The following is an 8,343-nucleotide window of genomic DNA, read 5'->3' on the forward strand; positions in this document are numbered from 1 at the left end:
GCAGCGTGGCTCAGTGGAAAGAGCCCGGGCCTGGGAGTCAGAGGTCGTGGGTTCGAATCCCGGCCCCGCCACTTGTCAGCTGGGTGACCGTGGGCGAGTCGCTTCACTTCTCTGGGCCTCGGTGACCGCATCTGGGAAAACGGGGATTAACTGTGAGCCTCACGAGGGGCCGACCCGATGACCCCGGATCTCCCCCAGCGCTTAGAACGGTGCTCTGCACAGAGTAAGCGCTTAACAAATACCAACATTATCAGCAGTGGCTCGTTCCAGAGGACCCTTATCCTTACAGGACCCTTACAGTGCTCTGCACATAGTAACGCTCAATAAATACTATTCAATGAATCCCCGAAGGACGGGCCACCCTTGGCTAACGAAGCTCGTCGGGGGCAGGGACACGTGTCCGTTTATGTCCTACTGTCCTCACCCAAGCGCTCAGTACGGTCCTCTGCTCACAGTAAGCGTTCAATAAATGCGACTGAACGAGTGGAAGCCCTCCAGGCCGGGAAGGGTCACCTGGGGGAGGCGGGGCGGGCTCCTCCCCGCCGAGCGGCCGCGCCGCGCGCTCTCCGTGTGCGGAGCGCTGGACTGAGCGCTTGGGAGAGGACCGAACGACAGAATTAGCAGGCGCGTTTCCTGCCCACGATGAGCTCACCGTCCGTAGTCAGTCGATGCTATTTACTGATCGCTTCCTGTGAGCAGAGCACCGTCCCGAGCGCTTGGGAGAGGACTATACGACGGAAGCTCGCTGCGGGCAGGGAATGCGTCTCTTTATCGTTCTACTGTACTCCCCCGAGCGCTCAGTACAGCGCTCTGCACACGGGCAGCGCTCGGTAAATGCGACTGACTGAACTAGCGGACGTGTTCCGTACAGTGCTCTGCACACGGGCAGCGCTCGGTAAATGCGATTGAATTAGCGGACGCGTTCCGTGCCCGCGACTAGTCAGTCGTATTTTATTGGGCGCTTCCCGCGTGCAGAGCACTGTACTAAGCACTTGGGAGAGCAAGACGTAACACTGTAACGGACACACTGCCTGCCCACAGCGAGCCTCCGGGCTCCGGTCTTCTGAGCTCCCAGGGGTCTGGAGGCTCAGGACTCCATTATCCTCTCCCAAGTACTCAGCACAGTGTTCCGCGCGCAGAAGACCGGAAGCTCCCTGTGGGCAGGGGCCGCGCCTACAACGGAGCAGCGTGGCCTGGTGGCCACAGCCCGGGCTTGGGAGTCAGAGGGTCGTTGGGTTCTAATCCGGCTCCGCCGCTTGCCTGCTGCGCGCCTGTAGGCAAGTCACTTCTCTGGGCCTCAGTTCCCTCATCTGGAAAATGGGGATGAAGCCCGCGAGCCCCACGTGGGACCACCTGATGGCCCGCTATCGACCCCGGCGCTCGGGACGGTGCCTGGCACGTAGTAAGTGCTTAACAGAGACCGACATCATTATCACCATTATTACAGGGAAGGTGGGAGGTTCCATTTTTCTTTTACATATTTGTTCAGCGCTTACTCTGTGTTGAGAGAAGCGGCGTGGCTCAGTGGAAAGAGCCCGGCCTTGGGAGTCAGAAGTCATGGGTTCGACTCCCGGCTCTGCCCCTTGTCAGCTGGGTGACTGTGGGCGAGTCACTTCACTGGGCCTCAGTTACCTCGTCTGTAAAATGGGGATTAACTGTGAGCCTCACGTGGGACGACCTGATCACCCTGTGTCTACCCCGGTGCTTAGAACGGTGCTCGGCACACAGTAAGCGCTTAACAAACACCAACATTTTTATTATTATGATTGAAGACTGGCCTCAGAGCTGGGGTAGATATTAGGTAATCGGGTTGGACACAGTCCCTGTCCCGTGGCGTAACGGCAAGAACCCGGGCCTGGGAGGCAGAGGTGGTGGGTTCTAATCCCGCCTCCGCCACTTATCGGCTGGGTGACTTTGGGCCGGTCACTTCACTTCTCTGGGCCTCAGTGACCTCGCCTGTCCAACGGGGATGAAGCCACGGGGGACAACCTGATCACCTTGTATCTACGCCAGTGCTTAGAACAGTGCTTGGCACATAGTAAGCGCTTAACAAATACCGTCATCATCATTACTGTTATTATTATGGGGCTCGCCGGTTTAAGTAGGAGAGAGAAAGGGTATTGAATCCCCCACTGGGGAACTGAGGCCCAGAGAATAATAATAATCATAACAATAATAATCATCATAAGCCCCTTTCCCCTACACAGAGCGCACATATTAATAAATAATAACAATGTCGGCACTTGTTAAGCTCTTACTATGTGCAGAGCACTGTTCTAAGCGCTGGGGGAGATCCAGGGTGATCAGGTTGTCCCGCGTGAGGCTCCCAGTCTTCATCCCCATTTGACAGACGCGGGAACTGAGGGCCGGAGAAGTGAAGTGACTCGCCCACGGTCACACAGGTGCCGGGTTGCAGGGCCGGGATTCGAACCCATGAGCTCTGACTTCCAAGCCCGGGCTCTTTCCACTGAGCCACGCTGCTTTCCAGTGCTCCGCGCACCGTGAGTGCTCAGTCAGTACGAGTGACTGACTGACCGAATGAATAATAAAAAACTGTGGCAATCGTTAAGCGCTTACTACGTGCCAGGCACCGGGCTAAGTGCTGGGGTGGATACGAGATAATCGGGTTGGACGCGGTCCCCGCCCCACGGGGGGCTCCCGGTCTCAATCCCCATTTTTATAGACGAGGGAACGAGGCCCAGGGAAGCCAAGTGACTTGCCCCAGGTCACCCAGCGGGCAGGTGACAGAGCCCGGGATTTAGAATCCAGGTCTTTCTGACTCCCAAGTCCGGGCTCCGTCCGCTAAGCTGCTAAAAGCGAGATGACTCGCCCGCGGTCACCCGGCCAGACCGGTGACGGGGCCGCGATTAGAATCCAGGTCTTTCTGGCTCCCAAGCCCGGGCTCCGTCCCCTAGGCGGCTGGAGGTGAAGCGACTCTCCCGAGATCACCGGCAGACACGTGGCAGAGCCTCTGACTCCCAGGCCCCCGCTCTTTCCACTGGGCAATACCGCTTCTCAATAATAATATTAATAATAACGTTATTATTCTGAATACGACCAGTGCAAGGCCGTGCCTGGTCACGCTCAGGGCTGCACCGTCCTCCCCGGAAAACAGTCAGCTGACGGTGAGTCACCACCGGCTCGGCTAACCGTCTCCCCCCGCGATTAAACGGAACGCCCGCCGGCTCGGGCCGACCGTCCCCCCTCGCAGTTAAGCCCAACGGGCCCGGCTCCGCCGGACCAAGGGCGTCCCGGCCTTCGAGGTTTTCCCCACCCCGAGGATTTTCGGACCGCCGGAAAGTCCTCCGCCCGCTCGGAAGGCAGAGGCGGGTCTGCGGCCCAATAACGCGGGGACGACGGTCTTTATTGACGCTTCCCGTTCTTTCGGCCGGACCTCTCGTGTGCAAAGCACTGTACTGAGCGCTTGGCACTGCACTGCGTGCCAAGCATTAGGCTAAGCCCCGTCGGAGGCCCGTCGTCGTCGTCGTCGAGAGGACCGGGGGCTCAAACTAAAAGGGAGTGGGGGGACGATGAGTATTTTATCCCCATTCGATAGGGTGAGGCAACGGGGGTGCAGGAGAGTGAAGTGGCTTGCCCGAGGTCACCCCGCAGATAAGGGGTGGAGCTGGGATAATAATAATAATGTCGATATTTGTTAAGCGCTTTACTACGCGCAGAGCACTGTTCTAAGCGCTGGGGGAGATACAGGGTGATCAGGTGGTCCCACGGGAGGCTCCCAGTCTTCATCCCCATTTGACAGATGAGGTCACCGAGGCACAGAGAAGTGACTCGCCCACAGTCGCACGGCTGACAAGTGGCAGAGCAGGGATTCGAAACTCATGACCTCTGACCCCCCAAGCCGAGCTCTTTCCACCGAGCCACGCTGCTTCTCTTGGATTAAGAACCCAAGTCCTCTGACAACCGATCCCCTCTAGAAGAGCGGATCAAAGGGGGTGCGGAGCGAAGGGGGGGGGGGTCTCTGGAACCCACCCTGCGCAGTGGAAAGAGCCCAGGCTGGCCGTGAGAGGTCCTGGGTTCTAATCCCGGTTATTTTTTTATCGCGGCTGTTAGGCGGCTTACCATATGCCAGGCACCCGGGGTGGATGCAGCAAGCAAATCGGACCGGACGCGGTCCCCGTTCCCACAGGAGGCCTCCCGGTCTCAATCCCCCATTTGACGGATGAGGGAGGTGAGGCTTAGAGGACCTGGGTTCTAATCACGCCGGGCAGGCACGCCAGCTTTTACTGCATCACAAGGGCTACCGAGGCCCGAGGCTTCTGACGAAGGAAGCAGCGTGGCCCGGCGGGGAGAGGCCCCGGGTCCGGGAGACAGAAGACCTGGTCCTCATCCCAGCTCCACCGCTTGTCCGCTGCGTTGACTGGGCCCGTCCCTTCGCTTCTCTGGGCCTCAGTTCCCTCGTCTGCAAAGTGGGGATGAAGAGACCGGGAAGCCCACGTGGCACGGGACCGTGTCCAACCTGGGGAGCCCGCCGCTCGGCACAGCGCCCGGCGGAGGGTAAGCGCTTTGAGAAATACCAGCGAAACCAAAAACCAAAAGGAATCTGGGTCCCGATCCCGGCTCCTCCACCTGTCCGCCGCGTGACCTTGGGCGAGTCGCGGCGCTTCTCTGGGGCCTCAGTTCCCTCGTCTGTAAAACGGGGATGAAGACCGTGAGCCCCTCGTGGGACAGGGACCGTGTCCAACCTGATTGCCTTGTCTCTACCTCACCCCGGTGGGTCGTACAGCGTCTGGCACGTAGTAGGCGCTTAATAAACAGCATTAAAATACGTACATACAGTAGACTGGGGTTCCCGGCGAACGGGGTGGGGGTCCGAGAGCTCCAGGCAATGACGTGGGCTGGAAACCCAGGAGTTAACCGAGGCGGACCCCCCCACCCTTGAGTGGGACCCCAAAAACCCGAGTCTCAGCAGGGGGCTGGGGCTGGGGCTGGGGCAGGGGCGGTGCGGGCCAGTGGCCAGTTCTATTCCCGGCTCCGCCGCTTTTCTGCTGTGTGACCTTGGGCCCGGCCCTTCACCCCTCCGCGCGCCTCAGTTCCGCCGTCCGTAAAACGGGGACGGAGACCCCGAGCCCCGGCGTGCGGGCCGGGGACGGCGTCCGACCCGACGGGCTTGGATCCACCCGGCGCTCGCTACGGTGCCCGGCGCATTTGAGAAATTCCTTTTTTTTAATTTTTTTTTCCCAGAAAAGGGAAGGCAAAAGAGCAAACGGGCCAGGCCACCGCAAACCCCAAACCCGTCGACGTGACCGAGGGGCGGGCCGCACGTCCGCGAAGCTGGGACCGGGGCTACCGGGGCAGATGCGTCCGGAAGGACCTGGGTTCTCTCCCCGCTCTGCGCTCGTCTGCTGGTGACCTCGGGCGAGGCGTTTATAGTACGAATGAGAAGCACTTGGGGACGCGTCACACCCTCTTTAAAAACCTCCGGCGGTTGCCCGTCCACCCCCGCCTCAAACGGAAACTCCTCACCGTTGGCTCTTAGAGCCCTTCGGCGGCCGGCCCCCCTCCTCCCTCACCGGCCGCCTCCTCCTCCGCCCCGGCCCGCACGCTCCGCGCCTCTAATGCCAACCTTTCCACCGGGCCTCCGGCGCCTCTATCTCCTCAAATCCCACAGACGATGACTCTCTCCCCTTTCCTTAGCGCCGGGCCCCTCCTCCGGGAAGCCTTCCCTGCCTAACCCCTCCTTTCCTCACTCCCGCTCCCGTCGCGTCGCCCCGACTCGCTCCCTTGCTCCGTCCCCCCTCCCGGCCCCTTCCCCGCCGGCGTCCCTCTCTGCCATTCGATCTCTTTCTATCCGTGTCTGTTCTCCCGCTCTAGCCGGACGCTCACGTGAGCGGGGAACGCGTCTGTTCCTCCGTCGTCCTCCCGCACGTGCTTTAGAACGGCGCCCGCACCCGGTGAGCGCTCAGTGAATACCACCGACTGAATGAACGAATGAGAAGCGGTGCGGCCTGGTGGAAGACCCCGCTCGCCGGGAGTCAGTCAGAGGACCTGGGTTTCCCATCCCCCGCTCCGCCGCTCGTCCCGCTGGGTGACCTCGGGCAGTCGTTTCTCCGGGCCTCGGTTTCCTCTCCTGGAAAATGGGGATTCGAGACCCGTTCTCCCTCCTATTTTAGATCGCGAGCCCCGTGTGGGACAGGAACTGGTCAGGACTGATCGACTCGCATCTACGCCCGGCGTTCGAACGGGGCGATGCCGCAGTGAAACAATCACGCCGACGACGACAGGTGTTGACGACGATAACGAGATCGACCGCCCAGGAGGACGGCACAGGGAAGAGTCTGCCGGGCGGGACGGATGAGCTTTCGCACCTCGACCCGACCGTCGCCCCGGCGGCTCGTTGCGGGCGGGGGGACGTGTCGACTGACTCTGCTGGACTTTCCTCACCCGAGCGCTCCCGTCAGTGCTCCGGGAGCGCCCGATAAATACCATCGACGACGAAGATGAGGATGACTTTAGAGCCCCGCCCTCTCCTCTGAGACGGTCGCGCGTCGTGGGCGGGGAACTCCCCACCCGCTCGGCCGCGCTGTCCTCCCCGAGCGCTCAGTCCAGCGCTCCGCACCCGGGGAGCGCTCAATAAGTACCGCGAGGCCAGTGAAAGCAGCGTCACCCAGGCGCCGGCCCTCGCGGCGGGGCGGGGGGTGTCTGTGGGTGCGCGGACACCGGCCGCCCCTCTGAATTTCCTCCCGGTCAGCTGGAGGAGGAGGGGAGGTGGGGGAGGGAGGGAGCCGTATCAGACGATGCAAACTTATAGGCCGCCGCCGACCGAGCGCACAGAGCGGGAGTCCAAGATGAGGGAGCGAGAGGAAGTGGTGAGAGGAGGAGGCCGGAAGGCGGCTCTTTTGGTTTCTCTCTGAGAACCGGCCGGGTGTCTGAGGGGGCGATTTTCGCACGGGTGAAATCTGGAATCGCCACTTCTGGGGGAGGGACGGGGGAGAGCACCGATGAGGGGGCTGGGGAGCACTCGCGGGTGAGCACTTTGGCGGGGGACCGATGGGTGGGCGCTTTGCAGGAGGGACTGATGGGCACCTTTTTAAGGGGGAGCACAGAGGGGTGGGCACCGTTTTGGGGGAGCACTGATGGGCAGCTACTTCTTCAATCACAATAATAATAACGATAGTACTTGTTAAGCGCTCACTATGTGCCAAGCCCCGTTCTAAGCGCTGGGGTAGACACAGGATCGTCAGGTCGTCCCCCGTGGGGCTCCCACTCTTCATCCCCATTTTTCCAGATGAGGTCACCGAGGCCCAGAGAAGTGAAGTGACCGGCCCGAGTCACACGGCAGACGAGGGCCGGGCCGGGATGCGAACCCACGACCCGCTGACTCCCAAGCCCGGGCTCTTGCCACCGAGCACGCGGCTTCTCTTTAGGGGAGCACGGACGGGTGGCGTTTTGGGGGAGGGAGCACTGTTGGGAGGGAGCGAGGTTGGCGGGGGGGGAAGGATTGGTGTGCGAGCGGTTTGGGCCGAAGCAATTCATTCATTCGTTCAATCGTCTTTACTGAGCGCTTACTATGAGCGGAGCACCGTGCTAAGCAACGACGGGTGACCTGCCCTTCTGAAGATCAGGAGCACTGATCGATGGGTATTGATTGCGGAGCACGGATGGGTGTGGACTTTTTTGGAGGGGGGGGGAGCAGTGATGGGTAAGTTCTGTGTGACCTTGGGCCAGTCACCTCCTTTCTCTGGGCCTCAGTCCCCTCATCTGGAAAATGGGGATTGAGAGCGAGAGTCCCTTTGTGGGACGGGGACTGCATCCAACCCCATTTGCTTGTATCTCCCCCTGCTCTTAGAACAGTGCTTGGCACCTAGTAAGTGCTTAACAAATAGCACAGCCTTTTAGAGAAGCGGCACGGCTCAGTGGCAAGAGCCCAGGCTTGGGAGTCGGAGGTCGTGGGTTCTAATCCCGGATCTGCCAACAGTCAGCTGGGTGACTTTGGGCAAGTCACTTCACTTCTCTGGGCCTCAGTTCCCTCATTTGTAAAATGGGGATTAAAACGGTCCCCACGCGGGACAATCTGATGAGTCTGTATCTACCTCAGCGCTCAGAACAGTGCTTGACACATAGTAAGCGCTTACAAATACCATGATCACCATTACTTGTGGGGAGAGCACTGAGGGGTGGGGACTTTTTTAGAGGGAGGGAGCACTGGTGGTAGGGACTCCTTTGGAGGGAGCACTGAGGAGTGGGCAGTTTTTGGGGGGAGAGGGAGCACTGATGGGTCGAGACTTTTTCGGAGGGAGCACTGAGGAGTGGGCGGTTTTGGGGGGGGAGGGGGAGCACTGATGGGTAGGGACTTCTTTAGAGGGAGCACTGAGTGGGCAGTTT

The sequence above is a fragment of the Ornithorhynchus anatinus genome, chromosome 3 (assembly GCF_004115215.2).
Source record: "Ornithorhynchus anatinus isolate Pmale09 chromosome 3, mOrnAna1.pri.v4, whole genome shotgun sequence".
Taxonomy (NCBI): Eukaryota; Metazoa; Chordata; class Mammalia; order Monotremata; family Ornithorhynchidae; genus Ornithorhynchus; species Ornithorhynchus anatinus.